The sequence below is a fragment of the Larimichthys crocea genome, chromosome VIII (assembly GCF_000972845.2).
Source record: "Larimichthys crocea isolate SSNF chromosome VIII, L_crocea_2.0, whole genome shotgun sequence".
Taxonomy (NCBI): Eukaryota; Metazoa; Chordata; class Actinopteri; family Sciaenidae; genus Larimichthys; species Larimichthys crocea.
In genome coordinates, this window is record NC_040018.1 from 18,855,041 (window position 1) to 18,875,562 (window position 20,522).

The 20,522-nt window shown below is 38.2% G+C and overlaps 1 protein-coding gene across 3 annotated transcripts in view; it reads left to right on the plus strand.

Moving 5' to 3' along the window:
• The window catches only part of mdga1 (MAM domain containing glycosylphosphatidylinositol anchor 1), a 162,887-nt gene that overhangs the window by 73,486 nt on the left and 68,879 nt on the right, over positions 1-20,522 (plus strand). The window contains exon 1 of one of the 3 annotated variants that reach the window (XM_027281805.1): positions 3,447-3,865. The exons of the other annotated variants lie outside the window; for them this stretch is intronic. The gene's annotated coding sequence lies outside the window, so the exon portion shown is untranslated. Of the gene's footprint in view, positions 1-3,446; positions 3,866-20,522 lie in introns of those variants that run through there. 3 annotated transcript variants of the gene reach the window in all.

A 20,522-nucleotide genomic window follows, 5' to 3' on the forward strand; every position in this document is an offset into this window, starting at 1 on the left:
GGCACATTGTTGTGGACATGAATAAATACATAAAGACAAGTTGTCTCAGGGTGACCTCTTCAGTCTACAGAAGGGCATAAAAGACAATAAATTCATGATGTCCTTCTTGTCAGAATACTTTTTAGAGAAGGCCATTGAGATCATTGTGAATCTCACAGCCTCTGTATCAAAAGGTCTCAAAATGGTACATGAAGGTTGCTTTCAGATGTTTCTTTTTCTTCTTTTTGTCCTGGTAAGTGTTTTTTTATTTCATTTAAAAAAGATCACTTTGAGGACCACAAAGAATAAAAATTATTCATTTAAATGTTTTTTTTTTTTGTATGTCATTGAAATGAGCATTCAGTTTCAATAGTCGAAATGAAAGTATTTTATTTTTCACTCCACATGGGTATTTTTTTTTTCTATTCTGTGAAAGTAGGCACACACAGCCTTTTAGAAGCTCTTATGCTTAGCTAGCTTGCCGTTACTGACTAAAACTTAACTACCCCTCATAGCATGATGATTGACACCCCTCCAGAGTAACACCCCTCCTGCAATCCAGGCCTTTTCCACTACCAAGTGTTCACTTAAATGTCTAGACTGAACATACACATTTGCACATTGTGAGCTGTCAGTAGCTATCTAGGACAGTCAGTACCAAAGGCTACATGCTTAAAAGTAAAAATGTTCCACTTAATGATACATGGCACTGCTGAAAAGTAGCTCAGTGAGTTTAATGTGGTGCTAACACTGTTAAGGTTAGGGGTCTGGGTCCCACTGGGCCCATCTGCCAAAGATGTAAGCACTCATACACTGTAGCAACAAGGCACTTTGGACTAAACCATCTACCAAATTGTATGTAGTGCAGGGCTATGTTAAATATGTTGTTGAAGATTATTATAATGCTGCTTTATTTAAAGGAGAACATACAGCTTGTGGCCATCACTTTATTCTATGCATTGAAAGTGCATACATAATCTATGATTATAACAGGATGTTGATTTCAAGTTCAGTTACAGCATATGAGTAGAAAATGCTATTATACAGTAGCTGAATAAATTCTGCTTGAACATGACAACGTTTTTATTTTTTTATTTATTTATTTAGTTTTTAAGGAATAAGTGTGTTGGGGTTTGTTTCAATTATTTCTAATAAGTTAATGTCCTAGTTTTCGCTGTAAAAGTACTAAATGCTTAACAGGCTACTCCTGTGGCAACAGTAACCCTGCAGCAGGGTTTACTTGAACCTGAAAGTGAAAGAAATATACAGTGAGCAAAAAGCTAAGTTATTCAGGTGACGGTATAAGCTCAGAGCAATCAAGCACAAGGACAAAAACATTTGCTTCCCCTGCACACCAGTTGCATGAAAAATACAAAGCTGTGTTTTCAATGGAAACTGAAAGGACAGCGTCAAACTGCTTCACTTTACTTTGAGGTTCATGGCTGAGCATAGCTTTGAAGCAATGTGTTACACTATACATAGGCATTGTTGCGTCAATCCATCAGAGAAGATTGTCTTCATGCAACACTGAGCGTTGTTGTGTTGATAATATGCAAACGGCCTCAGGCTTCTCTCAACAGGTCACTGTTGTGATTTGGCCAGGAGGTGTAACATATTTACAAAAATACACCACCAAATACACCACGCAGGCGAAAACAATACCCTTTCTTATGCTGTGTGCAATCTGGAGATACTGAAATCAATGCTTTGTAGTAGAATAAAATGTGTTATATGTATTTACCATATAGTGGCACATGACAAATGCAAACAATGATCTATGTGGACATGGCCTGTTTTACTGTACTAACTCCTAAGCAGCAGCTCAGTAAACTGAATACTAAACGTCACTGGACTTAAGGTTGTCTAAACACAGTTCATTCAGGTTATCCTGGGAATGTAATCTAAAAAGAAACTCATGTTATGGTCGTACACGAACCTGACATGACCCCAAATAGCAAGTTATTAAAAAATGTTGATGTAGCAACATCGAAGGGAGAGCTGTGCATCTACTATTCAACATTAACTGGTAGAATACGCACAGTAATGGATGCACCTATCGGTCATGTTCTTTGCTCTCTCTGTGCGTTTAAAAGATTCTCATTACCACTATCTCACCTCCAGTCAAATATGTAAAAGAAATAATTTGACTCACAATACAAAGTAAAAATATACCTGCACCATACAGCGCCAGCGGAGTCTCTCTGGGTTCTCATTTGATCTTTGTAAGGAGGAGAATATCATTAGTATCACCTCCACTGCTATCAGATTATTATCATATCGTTGTCAGCCCCACTTCAGAACTAATATGATGGAACACTAAGGTGGATTTCATTACCAATCACATATATTCATTCTGTCACATGAATGGGCTTGACTTAATAAGAAGATATAGAGTCTGTAGAGTCTTTTCTAGTCTGTATTTCCATCTGTATTTCAGAAGAAAAATTAATTTGTATAGTGTGTATGTACAGGTAAGTAAGTGTGTCAAAGTGTATGTGCTTGACAGTGTGTATGCTAAACAGCAACAGGAGGACTATTGTCGCAGGAAAATAATACTTCTCTCTTTCAATGAAATCAAATTTTGTCCTGCAGTATATCCTTTTTTTTATGACTAAACAGGCAAAAGATGTTCCACAGATATGGGACAGCAGGGCAGTATGAAAAGGTGAGGGAGCTATTGTCCGGTTCCACATGAATACATATTTTTTGATTAAGTTCATCTTTCTGCTATTTAAAGTCCTTTGGATAAAAGGGAAGCAGAGAGATTTTTTGCCACACAACATTCAGGTTCATGGGCATATCTATTTTATGAGAAAGCTAATTATTAAGCTCACTTTGTTTTTTTGCCTCTTCATGTCAGCATGGTCCAGCATATTCTATCTCAGAGAATGAATCAGATGAAAAATGCTACTGTGAAAAAAATCATATTTTCATGTTGGTTAGGTTTATTTTTTACTTAATGTTTTTGAAAGCTGAAATTGACTTTCTTGAAATAAAAGGGAGAATGACTTGTATTACCCACTCCTTGCCCGCACACTATCATATAGGTCTATGATTTTCATAATACATTAGGCCTGTGTCCAAGAAATTGTGTTTATATACTCCTGAATTTCACCATTTAGCAGCACTTTGGTTAAGGTTAGCAAAAGACTGTAGTTTTGTTTAAACGTTTATATAGAAAACATGTTGTGTTTTTTGCATTCGTTGTCAGATCGATGTGAGCGGATCCACTTGTTCACATATACACATTTACATGTGTTCCTGTATACATTTATATATTTATACTGCGTATTATGTTTATGATTGATGTACATTATTGTGCTCATGCCCTGCCTGTTTGCATCATTGCTCCGGAACAGGCAGCAGCTTCCACTGTAATCTCGAACCCTCTTGGTATTCTTTTTATTTTAGTATTCTGCATCCATGCAATCATCACAATCCATACTATTGTCATCCATCCATGCAGAGCTTCAGCCATTGCTGAGGTCCTGCTCCACATCTCATCCACGCAGAGCTTCAGCAATAGATTTCGACTTCTCCTTCAATAGAAGGACCCTTGGGCATAGATGTGATGAAAACTGAAAGTGAGGTGTGTTACAAGAGGGTTGCATCGTTCTGGCAGTGAAATGACAGCTGAGAGGAGAAGAGAAAGGAACAGATTACAAGTTTGACAGCAACAAGATTATTGGCTCACACAAGTCAGGGCAAAATCTGATTGGTCTGACTGAAAGGGGAAACACCCTCAATCAGCTGATTGAGAGAGAAACAAAGAAAAAGAGAGAGAGAGAGATGCAGTGAGAATTTTAATTGAACTGATTGAACTTTCGCTAAGCTTCATTTCTTTCACTACAGTATGAAGATCGCTTGCAGGGACATAAATCTGCAGGTAATCCATCATATTTTCTGCTCATAGTTTAGTCAGTCAGTCAGTCATGCTGTTGTTATCTGGCAATGCATCAGTACTGTAGGTGGAAAACACAGCAGTAATGTAATATAAATACAAAGATGATGTTGAATGTGAAGTCTGTACAATTAGATTATAATGAGTGAAAACTGGTGTCATTTTATATTTAAATAACAAAACCAGTACTGTGGTCCTTTAAGACAGAGGCTGTCAAATGGCATCTGTGTAATGATCACGCATACTTCTCACCAGCTGTACTAAATTCCAAATCTTTGTTCTGTTTGCATACAATACATTTTATTTTATGTGTATTGAAGATGTGTCTTGTTAATAATGGGATTCCATCAGGTTCACAAAACAGAGATTACATTCTTCGCCTTAGATTATAACAGGACTAAAGCAAAATATTAGCACCAGTATAACAGAGATGGTGCTGCTACATAGATTCTGTTGCAGTACCTGTGTCGACAAGTTCACCTTTCTTATCAGAGATCTATGTGAGGCACTTAACCCTCAAATGCTTCAAGAAAAGCTGCTCAGTGGTAATGTGGTATTGCTGCCCGTGTGAATACAGGCATTGCGTTGTCAGCAAAGCTTGCCAGCTAAATTATGGTAACCCTCCCCCCAACAAAAAAAAAAAACAACAACTGGATTTTATCTGACCTGAAATAGCCTCCAAAGTCCAGCAGAGTATTACATTGTATCTCCTACAAGGGAATGAGCCAAAAATCCGACCATTGTCTCACATTAGGCCTAATTAATTAGCACTTGCTATGGTATAAATCCCTAATGGAAGCTCACTGACCTTGGAGTTATTTTCAGTGCTCCAAAGACAAAGGCAGCCCTCTCCTGGGTGTGTTTATAATAAAAATATCTTTTCCACTTTGTTCTGTTCTTTGTATGTGTGTGTGTGTATGTGTGTGTGTGTGTGTGTGTGTGTGTGTGTGTGTGTGTGTGTGTGTGTGTGTGTGTGTGTGCGCGCATGTCATGCATTAGCATTGCGTGGGTGAATTGATTGTGCAAGGTGATGGGTTAAATGATGAGTGGAGTCCCACAGAAAAGCTTGATTATACATACTATATGTAATCGCACTACTGCATTTTATTAAAATTGTAAATTTAAATGTTGTGAATAATGTGGCACAGGTTATTGTTTTGCTTTCCTGCAAGGTGTTTAACAGGAATCACAGTGCTTACAGTTGACATTTCACACTGACAGTGTCATGTGCGGTGTGTCACTAAATATTAAATCATTGGCCTTGTCATAGTGTTACAATTAACCTGGCCATCTGTTTCCACATGTGAGCAGCATCTTCTCTTTAATTGATTTGCTCATAATTTTTATTATGTGTCAGGATGTTATCCTGTTTCCCAGATTTGGTAAACATCTCTAAATACTAATTAATACAAATTCCTCATTGCTGTGTAATATCATAGGTTAATTGGAAGCAAAATCATCAATCAAAACATCATTTTCACCCTAGATTTGCAGGGGTTTTTTGTGTTTACTTTCAATGTGCTGTGAGGAAATTTCCAGTGTAAATATGTAGTTAATAAATTAGTGAACAATTTCAGCAGAGCACCCTCACAAATGCACCCTGATTCAGTCCTTCTTGGTAATTGTTAGCAGGTGTGGTGGTTCCAAAAGTAGAAACCGATGAGTCCTGAAAAGGGAAGCCATCCTTTTCTAAAAAATTACCTGAATACATCCATTTGTTGAATTCCTACAACTAAAGATGCATTTGGTCATTACTGTATGTGAATTTCAGGTATTTGTCACACTTGTGAGCAACTATTAAATACATGCTAACAGGTATAGACACAGCTATGTTAGAATAGCTTACAGCACTGTAAGTACAGTGTAGGTGATAGAGGAGCGTGTTCCTTTGGAGATGAGTGGTTTTTCTTTGCCCTACTCATCAGTCCCCTGCTACATTTGTAAAGATAGCCTGTAATGTATAGGATCTGCTACTAATGGATCTTTATTATTCAGACAGCCATCCTGGCCTAATTATTTTTATCTTGCTGCCAGACACTGTGTGCGAACATACGAGGGAGAGACAGAGAGTGGGTTAGAGTGTTTGATTGAGTCTTTACCACAACCTTTGCCTTCAAGCAAAAATCATATTTTACAATCCGACATGTGCATTCCCTGACAAGTCGGTTAGTGTCACCTTGACGGAGGAACATGCAGAGACATCAAAGAAGCCACAACTGCAGATAATGGCTCCTTTGTGTCCAAGAGAATGTGGATCAAACCAAACAAGGAAAAGCACTTAAATGTATCCCACAAATCTTTGATCAGCATAGTGAACAGAATAAAAAATTCCACTCTGCTTTTAAAACCTCAAAAGGTTAATCTTGTGTAAGAGATATTTTCTTGCACATTGTATCACATTAGTACTGGGATTTTTTTCATGTTACTGATAGCAGTATTCACATAAAAGAGTGAAGTTACTGTATTATGAATCCCTCTTTAGAGCACCGTTTAGTTAAATGCATGTTATGTAAAATATTCAGTAGTGAAGATGCCTGTAAAAGAGGAGGCTTTCACTCATTCAACACTCAGCCACTATGAGAATCCCTTGGCCATCATTTCAAAAATCAATAATATTCCCAAATCAGGAGTAGCAGACTTTGTTATATATCAGATGATGACACCACTTTTCTATCTTTAAGAAATTAAGCAGTTTTGTTTCATTATTTTGTATAGTAAATATGTTCATTTGTCTGATAACATTTACAATTACAACTCAGAATTTTATTCTTTTAAAGGCACTATTTCTCGTGAATGTGGTTAACATAAAACCAGCTACAAAGCTACGCCTACAAATGAGGAATGACTTATTTGCATAAGTGGGGTTGCTATAGGTCAAACTTTTAAAGGTACGCTGTCGATTTTCAACTTCATTTCCATGGAGGCTATGCTAATCTCCAAAATGGGCTCTATTTACTGCAAGTTCAACAAACTTTCCTGTTGTTCATTTTTTCTTTTTCTTTTTTTTTAATTGCCATTCCTTAAAAACACTGCATGTTTTTAATTTAGACCATTAATCACTTAAAGCTCCAGTGTATGCAATTGAGAGGTCTCTCTTTTTACAGAATAATTGTAGAAATGGGATATATGCATAACTATGGATTCATTAGTGCATAAATACCTGAAAATTTGTAAACACTAAAGATAGATAGATAGGGCATTTTCATACTTTTTGTTTCATGGCCACCGTTGCTTCTCTAGGGTGAGGCAAGGGGGTTCCACTCAGCATTGATGCAACTAAATCCTATGCACTCATCCTTTAAATTGCTAAACTGTGGACTTGTGCTTTACTTTCTGTATTGGACTGAACACATTTCTTCACATTTGTCCAGGATACATGAGTTATTAGCTTAAACTGCTGCATAAGTGCAGTTTTTCTGAATCAATTTATCATCAACCTAAAAGAACTGAGTTATCTAAAAGGACTGAGTTAATTAAAAGAACTGAGTTATCTAAAAGGACTGAGTTAACTAAAAGAACTGAGTTGTCTAAAATGACTGAGTTATCTAAAAGGACTGAGTTAATTAAAAGAACTGAGTTAACTAAAAGGACTGGTCTTCCAGGTGAAGTGCTTTGCATCGAAAACTGTGTGAAAAATGACAAATGAAAAAAGTACTTGCATTGACCCAGAATGTTGCTAACATCTTACTGTATCAGTGGCTCTGTTCCTTAAACATAATGCTGTCACAGTGCTGTTGCTTTGGGCCCGCAACTTAGTTCATTATGCAAGAATTATGTCCTCTCTCGTGCTCTAGCCCCAGCATCTCTATTGTGAGAGGTCATTTGGTCTCCCTGGGGGACCATTCAGCTGGGACAATTATATAGCAGTAAGTCACACAGGGCTTCAGAGAGGGATATGTAGAATGGGAAGTACTGTGGATGTGAAAGCACATGTGGCTGGTGACTTTTACAGAGCTGCGGGGTGTTGTGTGCATATGATGGCATCCTAAGATGTGAAATAACAAAACACTGGTATTTAATAGTTTTAGAGATTCAAACAGTAACAGACACCGCTCTAGGATACCCTTTATTGTAACTACAGCCAAGGTTATGTCATTCTTGTGTATTGAATTGTATTGATTCACCTCTGACAGGCTGAGTGTGAGCCACTGAATATACAGCCTGTGACAGTCATGCAGACACTGTTGTAATTAACTTGGTGCCACTTCCTCAATAAACTGTGTTAACAGTAATACTAGCTCCTGTTAAGAATATTAAGGTGAACTGTTTGCATCAGCTCCTCTGTGACAGTGTCATTCGAGATAGCAGTCTTTTAACTGGTCGTTCTACTGCACTTTGCTATTTTGTGTCATGTCATCACTGCTGCTTTAAAATGGCTGTTTCAAATGGTTCTTTTGGCCTTACAGCAGTGTTTTTTTTTGTTTTTTTTTCTCTGAATGTCAATCAAGCAGTTTATCGCTATAGTTCAAGTTCCTTTACCCAACCTTTTGTGCAAGCAGATTTAAGAAAATACTCAGATTAGGTAAAAGATCTTTAATCACTGACATATTTCTGATTCTAACATGTAAAAATAAATGTGCAATCGAGACATATATTTCTAAAGATGTTTATCCAGCAGCTGTTTTAGAGTTGTTGAGTAAACAGTGGTATATCAACCTATTAAACATTTATAAAGAATTGCTGCCACAATGGCTAATGTAGCTACAGTAGCAGGTATATAAATGTGAATACAATAAGCATTATATCACAACATTTCTGAGGTCATCAGAGGTCCCCAATTAGTGAAACTTGAGAAGTTTTAGACTTTGCTTGCATATCAGCTGTATTTGTCAAGACAGATGGACGAGCAGATGGAAGTGATGAGCACAAACCACAATCAGCCTGCCATTCCTTCCCAGACATATGCTTAATATGACATGTTACAATTACACTGTCACAATGGAGCCTCATTTATCCAAATTTCAGGCTCCATCTAGTTGTGTCAGATTGCTTCAACACAGCAGAATCTAATTGATCCAAATTCTAGATATTGGTTAGCTTGCACTAATGGCCTGCCTTAATAACACTTAAGAAATTCACAGTCAGTGGAATCTTGTATGGATTTTCTCACTTTACATTTCAACAAACACTGCACATATTTGCTCAAATGTTCATAGAAGAATAGTTTTCCCTTTTTTTGCATGAACCAGTCGCATATCTTAGTGAAGACAGTAAAGACATTCATTATTATAATTGTATTTTATTATATCATATTGTAAATGTTTGTTTAGTTTTAATATATTTTGATTATTTTGATTTGGATTATTACAGGGATCCCCGCCTCTAGTCAGCTGGGATAGGCTCCAGCCCCACCATGACCCTGATGAGGATAAGCGGTTACAGATAATAGGTGGATGAATCTTTCTTTTTAAACAAAGGACATGTGACGTCTCCAATTGACACACAAAGCTATGTTTCCTATTCTGGAATAAGCCATTCCTATAGAGGTTTCCCTTTAGTCTAAGTACTGGCGTGTAATGGCTATATGTTTTCTACCATCTTGGTACAGACTTCTACCATCTTTTGTGGCGTATGATCGCAAGGATTTCATTTTTCTGAAATGCATAAATCTAAGTGAGTGTCTCTATGTGTATGATTTGCATGTGCGCGTTGGCCTCCCAACATGGATGTGTAAAATAATGCGGTTTTGATAGAATGGGTTTAAGTGACTGTATGCACAGACAACACCTACAGTCCCTACAGTTCCCTTACAGCAGGTTCCCTGTGCTTGAGTGTGGTGAGTCACTGATAACATGTGACATGGGTTTCCATGACAGTTTGGGGTCGTCTGTGTCCCCAACCTATCCACCCTGAGGTACTACATCATGGTTAACTCCTTTCAAAGCAGAGCTGCTTGAAGGCTTTGTTCAACATTAAGTATGTAATGGTACGGTGTTGAAACTGAGGGTGAAGGAAGAGAGTGGGGGGAGGAAAGAAGAAGACAGGTGTAGAAACAGAGAAAAAGATGAGAGGATGAAGGAAAGGAAGGACACCTAGCAACAGAATGAAAAATGTAGACCACACAGAGCTGCAGATAGGTAAAACCAACAAAAAAATATATATATATGTTACATTGTAATATAGAATATCTGAAAAATTGTGTGAACCATGATCTTGCGACCATCACACCATAGCTTTGGACATTAAAAATTGCCAGGAGTGTGGATTTTTTTATGGCAGCGCGCCAATATCTCATACATAGTCAAGTGAGGTAGGCTTTTATATCATTTTTCTGGGCGGAGACAAGATAAGAAAACTGTGTTTTACTGATCAAAAAGGCTGACTGCCCGACACTGATAGAAAGACAAGGAGATATAAAAGAATATATGAGGGTGAGATATCCTGACAGACACAAAAAGCCATGTGTTAATCCATTTTTGTTTCACTTACTGATGTTTCCACATTTCAAAATCTATGTTTCATACTAGTTGACACATACATTATCTGTACTGAATTGAAAAGGAATGAAGCATTTAGCAGCAAGACCACCATACAGGCACATAGTGAGAGCACACACACACACACACACACACACTTACAATAGGGTGACGTATTGGTTATAAGCTGTCCTGCACACCGTGAGGAGATAAGACCACTACACTTGTCCCAATGGTGTGGCCAGCTTTATCTAAAATGTGTTTTTTTTTCTTCCCCCTTTGTTTTTCCATCCCTTATTTATTGACTCTCTCCTCTATATGAAGGTTATACAATGCAATGTAGGCTTAAAATTACGTTGACCTTAGAACCAGCTCTTGAAGCACACTGATATTTTTCTCAGGGAAAATAACCATTACACTGGAATGAAGCATAAATCAAGTGGTTCATGGTGGGTTTCCTGTGGTGCTGACAATGAAAGACAGGCAATCATAAAAACAAAGGAACTAAGAGAAAGACACGAGTGAGAATGGAAAAGCTTTACTAAGTAGATGTAATGTAATGTGCTTTTGTAGGATCAACTGAGCTGTCACCAGTTGCAACATGTAGATTGTCATGCAGAGGGAAATTATTTTGTTTGCAGGGTATAAAAAATATGTTTGTACCAATAGTGCAGAAATTGTGTCATTTGACAACTTAAAGAGTAACATTACACTTATGGATTTTCAGTAAAAGCCTGGTATAACAACAACAGCACCGCTTCATTAAAATTATATAGATTAGATTACATACAGTTTATCCTTCTTGTTTTCTTACAGCATAATTAATCCACATTTCTCAGTCTGGGTGGAAATTGTAGCATTGATCTTTGTTAAGAGCCATTAAGGAGAATAATTCTCATTTCACTCACTTCCCCTGTGATCTAAATGACCTTATGGTTTCCTGACACCCTTCTTTAAACCCAATTCAAATGTGAAAAAAAAGGCATTCCCATAACATGACGGTAATTAAGACGTCCAGCTGTCTTTTCAATATCCTCAGGTCGATATACCTGATCAGATTTCAGCTGGTCCCTTTTCACTCAGCTGTCATCAATTTGCTGTTACTCATGGCCCCTCTGGACCAATTATTGATGATGTGTTGGAGTGGGACGAGGGTAAAATACGCTCTAATTTCAGTGTGCAAGGTTGAGGGACGGTGTGAATCGTGTCATGCATTATATTTGTTTAAAGCTGAAGCGGGTTCATTTCTGCAGGGGTTTGTGGTTCATTTTAGGCATATTAACGATAAATCCTACACACATGGTTAACTACCCCACTGGCAGCTATTCTTAGCGAGAAGGACTTTTGTCTGACACCTAACCTCCTATGAGATGGAAATGTGAGGCAATAAACTAAACAACTGACAGTGAACCCTTCATTTCATTTCCTTTAATATTTTTTACCGCCCTCACAGGTAGGATAGCTGTTCAAATTAGCCAGTTCCCTCCAGCCAAAGACCCCGCTGGGCAGCATCTGTATTCATCAGCGCCATAAGGCCAGACCAATTCCAATATTATTTTATGGCGATGGCATTTTTCATTCAGCCAGTCTCCAATAACTTCCAACTTAGATTTTATGGCTTTGCTCTTCCTTGATTTTTTTCCCTTTTCAGCCTCTCTCTGTACACTGTACCTCCTACTCACTCTTGTGCTCACTCAATGTCAGTCTCTCTCACTCCATCTCTAACCTTACAATCTCTTTCACAATTGACTTCTGTTCTGTGGTTTTCAACCCTTTCCTCACCATTCCTGTACTTCCTTCTTTACTTTTCACCTCCCTTTCCTTCTCCTACATTTCCATTTTTTTTTTCACTTATGGCTAGCTGCAGTGAGCTGGGTAATGAAGGTAGTGTTATAAAGTATGGGAGGTGCCTCCCGGCAGGCTCACAGCCTGTGTATCGGCAGATAGAAAAAAATAAAATAGGATGAGGATGAAGACAGAGGGACAGACTAGAGGATTAGAAGACCATGAAACATAGAAATGATCCAAGATTAGAAATATGTAGTCAAATATTATTGGAGCAAAGTGTGTTTTCTTATATGACTCTGTTGGCCTTTGTGTCAGATCCACTGTAGACCGAAGTGAAGAGGTGAAACAAAGTGACAGATATGTCAACAGATAAATGCCTAATCAATGGAGCAAATAAACCAACATCAGCATCACCCGAGGAGGCAATTATTCAGCACAGATCTGTTTTTTATCAGCTGCATGCAGGAGTACTGTCTTTTTCAGTTTGAGGCGATTCAGTCTGGGAAGAAAAGGATTTGAAATAGTGATGGGATTCAGAGTTAGCAGAGACTGAGAAATAAAGAGAACTGAGATACAGAGAATAATGTATAGTGATGGAAACAGGGAGTTGAGGCCCACACTGGTCTTTTTTTATTGGAGTGTAAAGCACTCCACTTGAGTATTTTGTGACATACTAAAGTACCTACACACATACATGCATCACACACTATTTATGAAACATTGTAAGACATCAACATTATTAGCTGAATCTTAGAATGCTGTTGTTTTATTGCAGTGCATGTGAGAATCCAGCCCCGTTCACTGACATAACATGCCATTTTTAATTCAACTAACTTCCAAATGACTAAAAAGATGCTTAGGAAACATGTTTGCCATTATAATGGAGAACAGGTTTTTGTCAGTGTGTGTGCATTGTTATAAAGCTTTTAACCTCAGTCCAAAGTGAATCACAGCAAGTGAATATTACAGCACTTTTACTTCCTAACCCAAAGTAAGTTCAAAACAGGTCTGCAAAACTACCAGCAAGTGTTCCAGCCTGGGGAAATAGTCTCTGTCGCTGTAGAAAGCAGGGAGGGACAGAAAAACTTGGAGACATAAACAAATAAAAAATGTAAAGAAAGCAGGAATTAAACCGGAAAATAAACCGGCAAAAATCTGAAGTGGCGTATCCAGTGGGTGCACTACCACAAACATAAGGTGTTAAATTTTGTTAAGAGTGGGCTAGCTCAGCACTTTCTGAGTTTCGGCAGAAATCAGTCTGGAGACTAGGCAATAACCATCACAGCCACAGGCTGGCGGGGTTTATTCTCTCTGGTGTGTTGCCTAATAAGTTTTGTGAAGAGTTTTGCTGTGGGCAGCTTCTAAAATAAGACTTGAAGGACTGTTGGTGGCCTGAAGAGCTATAATTTGGTTGAGAGTCGATCCTCCAAGGTGGAGTTGGACTGAGGGACCCAGCTTTGTTTTTTGTCCTTTCTGTAAGGCCATGCTCTTCATGATCTTCCCAAACTCTCTTTTTTGTTATTGTGAATTTGCGATAAGTGACAGTGATATGTATGCGTGTGTTATGTGCCGTGGTGCGTGTGGCTTGTTGTCTCTTGTGTTCTTTTTTAATTCCGGTACCGCCCTTTCCCTCTCCCCCTCAATCAGCTGATTGACTGGATAATCCCTGTAGGCTATAACTGCCTACTGGGTGTTTCAGTGGTGGCGTGGTCTTGCAGCGAGTGGTTCATTGTATGCAGTGTGATCGTTTCTGGCCGGCATCGTGTCGTTTGAGAAAGACTTCTCCTTACTTTGTATAAATTTTGTTGTTATTGGATAAATCCCTGCAAAGCAGTCAGTCCTTGGTTAATCCCTTTGTTCCTGGTCTTTAATTGTTACCTCCCTAAATTCCCCTAGATTATGTTTTGCCCTGTCGGGTCGTAACAGTGTGTGAGTTGTGATGGGAGTAGCTTTGTCATCATCACTTCATCATATAATCATGTAATCATGTTCATTTATTTACTCTGCCTGCTGTGAGTGTCCTCGTTGTATATTGTTTATTTATATATATATATGTATATATATATATGTATATGTATATGTATTATACACGGAATGTCAGAGATATTTATCAAGTAAATTGAATTGTGCTTTGACACAAGCATCCACAACTGAGGTCTTCATATTGCATTACTGTAAAAAAAACAAAAAAAAACAGCAACTCATACTTCCCTACGACCTTTGACCCTATAAAGCCTTATGAAGGTCATAAAGACCATGTGTTATATTCCCTTATGTCCCTGAATGCTTAAGATGGCTGCAGTTCAGGCCAAAGACATCTGCACAAATTCCTACTCACTCACTAATGGTCCATAAGGGGACAACTGTGACCACTCAGGTCACAAATAATGCACCATGTGACATTCTCCTGAAACATGTTCTCCTCTCTGTTTTGTTTTTGGATTAACAAAGATGGTAAATGTATATATATATATATATATAGTTATTAATGCTTTATCCCTTTCAAAATTCAAATGTACCTTTAAGGTTTTAGCTAGAGTTGTTAAATATTTATTGAGTAAGCAGATGGGTTTTTCAGTGTTTTGCTTGAGGGCATTATGGTAGCGTGTGTTATTAGCTGCCACTGAGCAGTGCTGAACCTTTGACCTGCCAGTTATGAGGCGTCAAAGATATTGGTGATACCCTTTCTCACTAATTGTGAGGGGATGACAGTATGGGACACTGAGTTATATTTATTGCAAAGCTTGTGGCCCAGTATTACTGGACTGTTGCATCTCTACTTATTTGAACAACTTCAATATATTTGATATCCACTGATCTATCATTACGTTTCATTATGACTCTTTATGTCATAATAGTAGACTAGCTGAAACACAACTAAGGTCATATTATTTGGGCAAAATCTTTATTTGATCTGGATCATCCTGAACTGATATTTTGAATGTTTTAAATAATTCTCCTAAAAACAAACATAACATGAGGCCTGCCTAAAAATGCTCTGCATCTAAAACCATTATAAATGTGTGTGGGACACTAATTCATTAAGTAGAATGTGAGGTATAACAGATGGAGGGGTTGTAAATGGTTGGTTTCATTTAGCCAAAGAGAAGCAGGGATTGTGGACTCTTGACAAACCATAAACCCACCTATCCATTAGTTACCTGAAAGTCAAGAGCTGCAAAGTATCCTTGTCATCCACTTTATAGTCAACTCCCCAACTTTGTTAGGTCAGACTGTGTGGGCACTAGTGAGAACAAAAATACAATTACAAGTCAAGAAAATACCACAGAAACTCTGCTTGTATAAATCTGCATTGACTATCCAAGAGTAAAATAATAAATACTCTTTAAAGTGAATCAGTGCTTCCTGTATTTGTTCAATACCTTGGAAGAAAATGGCAGAATGGCAAGTATTGTTTAAATGACTTACAACAAGACTTATTATTAAAAAACTTGATATTAAATGTTTTATTTCATTTTACAGATTGGTTAACCTCTCATCTTCTACATTTTGTTTTTCAAACTAACTATGGACAAAAACTATCCCAACTTCTGACTAAGAATGGTGATGAGACTGGTGCATTCTGTGTTTTTCAGCCCTGTTTCTGTCCTGGGAGATTCTTGGGTCTTATTTATTTATTTATTTATTATTATTCTGTTAACCAGAAGACAATAAAAAGTGAAGTTGTGCCAGAATTCCACTTTAGTATCTGAGCAGGAATCCACAGAAGTGGACCAGAGTTGTTTTATTAAAGGCATTGTGCAGATTGCCCCGGAGTCTAGTGTTCGTCCCTCAACACAACACAATAAAACACAAGCAAGTTGGTAATTATAAGAGCAGCAACAGCCTATATTACTGTGTGTGTATCTATATGGACATACCATATGCTCTGCAGTCCACAGTGACCTGTACGCCACAAAGCTAATTAAAGAGCAAGCCAAGGCCAGAGGTTTGGGCATTACACATCTGCCACCTAGTTGTGTGCCCACATTTATGCGTGCGTGTGTGTGTATGTGAGGGACTGAATTATCTAAGTGTTTGTGCATATGGACTGTCACAAATGTAAAGGAAACTGCATGTTTTTCTTTTGCCAACTTTAAGGAGCAAGCTTGATGTCATCATGCTCTTTTTCGTCAACCTGCCATCAAGACAGTGTTCACACAGTATTGTATGGATCACAGCTGTTACACCATGATACAGGCGCCCCCATGACCACAGTAGTTCAGAAGGGCATCCTTTATCCACTCTGCTCCCCGTAGATAACTTCAGAAGGCACTTAGAGGGACACAGAAGGACTTTCTTGTTTTTGCCCTTGGGGGCTGCAACGAGGGAACTGAGATTCTTGTGTTATTTTGGCCTTAAGGAGTGTGTGTAGAGGCATATGCATGTTTGAGTGTGCATTCCCATATAACTGCATAACTGTGTTTCCATGTGTGTTTTTGCATTTGTGTGTGTTATTTTAGCCCGGAGGTTGAGTGAGTGAATTGTGCCTCTTTGTCCCTTAACACCCTCTTTCTGCCACCACTGCTGTGCAGCTACACTGTCACACTCAGGGTAAATAACCATGCCCAAATTAGTCTTTTTATGGCCCTAAAATAATAGAGTCACACCATCATGAATGTTTAATACCTTTTCCCAGGCTCTTTGCTGACAAAAGCTTAATTAAGGCTTGTACATAACGCGCTGGCTCAACGAAAATGCACCATTTTCAGCAAATTCATGAGTATTAGTTTGCGAGAAGACTCACTGTGTAATTCTTCTTAACACCGGCTGTGCTTTGCTGTTAAACCTAACAATACAGGATGTAAGACAAGATGCTGCTGTGTATTCATATGTAGACTGCAGTGTTCTTCGTATTCTTTGCAATTATCTGTAACATTAAAGAATGATTGCAGCCAACAGCTCTACAACGAGTACGTTGTTGATTTTTACAACAACAACAAATAATGCTATCATAGATTACGTGACCTGGCTTCATGATCATCATACATGTGCTTTCTATGTTTGTATGAAACAAACTCATTAAGAATTATTTAAACAATCATAAAAAACGATATGACTACATGTTTACTATGAATGAAGAAAGGTCACTGGATAAGGACATCTCACAATTTAATCCGTAAATATGTATGCTATGATATCGTGTTGATACGATCCAATCAAGCTGCTGTATTTCATTTATATTTTTATGGCCGCTTTCTGAGTCTCCTGCTTCATTATTTATTCTTCTCTGTCTGTTATTTCATATCACCACCTCTGTCTATGTTTTCCACCTCTTCATCTCTCATCATTCCACTTTTATTTAATTCTCTTCTTAGTATATAAAGACTTTTCACTTCCATAGTTGTTTCTTCCATAAATGGTCCTGTGTCTGCTTTGACAAATGACACTGTTGTTGTTCTTTGCGCCAAGAATACATTGCAGATCAGATTCCTGTGCTTCTATACAAAATAATAGTAATGTTGGAAAAGTCTTGCCATTCTTGTCTCTACTTCCCTCTTTCTTTTATTTTTTATTTTTTATTTGGGCTAGAGACATTGCAGGTTTAAAAACACAAAAGCCCAATGGTTTTTGTCGGTACACTTAAAGAAACCTCACAGAGAAAATCAGCCTAAATCAATCTTTACTTCTCAATATCACATTTTAAACACAGGCAATGTTCTTGTTATTTCCAAATGTGGGTCTCGTGCATGTTTTATGCCCTCTTTATGGTGATGTCTATGAGCAGAATGCTGAATAATTGACGAGATGCGAAACTGGATCAAACGACAAGTCTGCCTCTGTTTGTGCCTCTCTGAATGCACAGGCTTTTCTCTCTGTGTGTGGATGCATGTCTGTGTGGTCGATAGCCTATAATAATGTGTTTGCAATGTGTTGTGTATGAAAAAAGAGATAGACTGAGAGAGTTGGACTTTTTTTTTCTTTGAAGTTGGTGTTCTGATCGCTTATTACTGCAGACTGAAATATGTCTGGACTTTATTGTCTATAGAAACTGATTTTTAGTTGTTACCTGAGAAACTTCTTTGGGCTTTTCATCTGTTATGCACCTACTTGCATCTTTTCTTTGCATTTTAGTCTTTCCGATTGGAGACCTGAGGATAAATGAAAGGAAAAGATGGGGGAGAAGGGAGGGGTCAAGGAAACATGCCTTTAGAGAATGATCCATCCTTTCTTCTGAACCAGCATATGAAGTGACATCCATTTGGGATGACGACAGCACGGCTGAATCAGCTGTCAGTCACTTTGTTATGGATTCACTTTTGATGGTTTGGACTATTTAGTAGCCTCAATATTTTTTAGACAAAGTGAAAATTATATATCTCATATCACACTAGATGCACTGATCCACTAGTTTAAAATGGCTGGTGAGTCTGAAAACACATACAATCAAAAATGTGGCAGTTTTCAGTTGGTTCTGTAGTCTGTCCACTTCTGTATGAAACTGGAGTGACTGATGTTATCTCTGCGAGCATCAAATCAGTCCGATCAGCTGCAGCATCCAATCACCAACAGATCTGCAATAAACAGGTGTGTCAGTCTGATAAAAGACTTCTGCGAAGGCTGCTCTTGTGTATCCTCACTCGTGTCTTCTCAAAAAAGAAATAAGAGGACTGGAACGGCCTTCATGATGGCGAAGCGGACCGAGGAGTGAGGAACGATGAAACAAGGCAATCGGCATGTACGCTTAGTCTTGTTATCAATTTATTGAAATTCTAGCCACATCAACATCAACATAGAGGACCACAGAAATGGAGTGAGCAACAACTGAGTATCTAAACTCTCACATTGTGTGAATATCAACTTGGATCAGCCTTGTTCTTAGCATCCAGTGCAGCAGTACATATTGCTCTGTGTTGAATAGAAAATGCCCCATCTGTTTAGTGTGAATACTGTATGTGTGTGTGTTACTATTTCCCTCCCTCTCCTTCTTTCTATCTTACGTACAATATAGTTTCCTTCCCATTTGTTATTCAGCAAATTGATAATAGATTCTGCACTGACCTTCAGTGAATCACAATGATTACGGTTCTGTTTAATGGGAACAGCACTATGTTCTGTGTTTTACAATAGATGCTAAACATAGCTATCCTTACTCCCACAATCACATCCCCTCACCCAACCCTCCACACAAACCATACCACACCTTATTCTCCTCCATTGCACGCTCACACTCAATTGAACCTGTCATCTCCTCTTTGGTCCCCTAATGGCCGTCTACTCCTAGAGAGCTATTAGAGTACAGGACATGTTATTGGAAATCAAAGAGGATTTGGAGTCTAGGGCGTCCTCCTGCAGGGGAAAGCACCCAGCAGAGGTCAACTTGTTACAAAAACATACTCAGTCAACCCTGACCGCTCAGATGGATTGCTTCTGAGCAAATCTCTGATTCCATCATTGCCATGGCTACTCTGGCTATTTCGAAGAGATTTTTGTGGTGTGATTGCTGATGGTGTGGAGTCATTTTTACACAGAGTCTATAAAAGATACTGTACATGCATGCAACTGTTAGGTCTGAGTAATTAATTCATTACCTTTTTTATTTCTTTCTCGTTGTCAGTCAGTATTTATTCTTCAGTGATAAGGGGTTTGAACAGATTTTTAAAAGGTCCGGAGGTCGATCCAGAAAAAAAGGCTCTTTATTTTGTTGTTGACGTGCATTCTGTCCACTGGGTTTTATTGCAGTTGCAAGCAGCATAGTCACTAGACATCCAGCATTCTCATCACACTTCTGATCATCTGATTCCTTCGATAACAAGCAAACAAAGTTTGTACAGGGGTGCTTCTTTCTGGTAGTTAGTTTGCCTTGAAAGTTATTTCTAAACAACAAACACCAATTTCAGGTGCAAACATAATTGGAATACCTGACCAAAATTTTATTCTGTCGAATACCTCAAACAAGTTAGTAAAGTTAAAGCACGCATGCTGGTGTATATAGACTTTCCAGCATTATTTTTTTAAAAGATGGGACCTGAGAATATTCTAAACAAACAGAAGTACAATTTTACATTTGTTGTAAAATTGCTGGTCTAATAGGATCTGGTTGCCTGATCAACACTTTATAAAACATTGTTGAATTGCCCCATCTTGTATTAATTTGTGTCAACCAGATAATACAGTGTGCTAGAGATATGCCTTTTTTTTAATGAACTGAAGTCATATTTATTTAATCATGAAGTGTGAGTGTTTAACTGAGGTGTTTGCCATTATGTAAATATTTAATTGCTAAAACGACAGCAGATAGTCGTGGCAAGTGGCTGTTACAGTGTTGCTCTCTGTTTCTGCTGTCTGAGTTTATTGGATTGGATTGGATGAAGGCTTTATTTGTTTATGTTAAAATATAGTTTTCAAGGATCCTGGTAGTCTAGGTAACTCAGTTGAATGCCTGGCCCAGAACAGGGCAGAGCCCGAGAGAGATCAGAAGAGAGTGAGCGCCTGGC